Genomic DNA, 1198 nt, shown 5'->3' with positions numbered 1-1198 from the left:
GGATCCGCCACTAATGGCACACCCTATGAAAAAGAAAAATAGTTCGTATAGTATATTTAACCTTAACTTTTGTGCTATTTGTTGGATTTACTATGAAGTTTAGCCCTAGTCATACTACTTTTGTGTAATTTCTACAACTTTTAACTAGGTATTGATGTTTGGCACCCCGAGTAACTCGATACGAGGTCCGTCACTGGGTACACGCTGTAGCTCGTGATGTTTACCTTTTTTATTTGAAAGGAGGTGAATCTCTATATTAATCAAACACCAATATTATAATAAAACTCTTGAAAGAATGTTTTTCATCCTCTCCATCCGCCACATACCGATGACACATCAATGTTGTCGTATTGTAGTTTTTTGCTATTGTCGGAAAAGAAAAGTAGTGTCCACGCAGCTAGTCGAGAAGTCTCCCGGGAAATGTCGGTGACGACCCGAATTCGATCTCGAATGATCCACAGCCCAGAGAACAAGAGGACACTGAGTTGATCACCCTATTTTTTATACTAAATATAGTACTGTGCATTATTAAAGAAATTTATGGAGTCACATATGATCTTGTCTAATCCAGAAATTTAGTATTGTAAATTATAAATGTAACCAAAATTACTTAACCGAGCCTAAATTAAGTGTTAATCCGACCTTTTTGTTATTGGTATATATGGTAGGAAAGTTACTAACCAATTACACTTTATTTGATAAATACCAAAAAAATAGTAACGCTTGGTTAGTGACTTTATTCTTGAGCCTAAATTAAGTGTTAATCCAAATTTTTTGTCATTGGTATATATGGTAGGAAAGTTACTAACCAATTACAGTTTATTTAATAAATATCAAAAATAAAATGTATGCCTCGGGTTAGTAATTGAAAAAGAAAATAAAATCCAAAACAAACCTTGAACTTATAAATGAAAGCTAAATTGAACCCCTTTCAATCCCTGAAATCAAAACACCGAATTCTCTGATCTTGGTCTATTTTGAATAGTAAGAGCGTTTTCAGGGATTGTTGACCTGCGGGTCGAACCCGGGATTGTTGGCTACATGGAGCCTTTATGGGCCGGCCCATTGATGGATATTTTTTTTTTGACTGTGAAGACAGTAGGAAAGGCTCCTACTGCATATATATTACTAAAACCTCAGGGGGTACAATTACATGTGTGATTTACATACATGGGTGGTTGAGGCACCACCATGGGAC

Source organism: Triticum aestivum, chromosome 3B (assembly GCF_018294505.1).
Source record: "Triticum aestivum cultivar Chinese Spring chromosome 3B, IWGSC CS RefSeq v2.1, whole genome shotgun sequence".
NCBI lineage: Eukaryota > Viridiplantae > Streptophyta > Magnoliopsida > Poales > Poaceae > Triticum > Triticum aestivum.
This window is presented reverse-complemented; position numbering follows the sequence as displayed.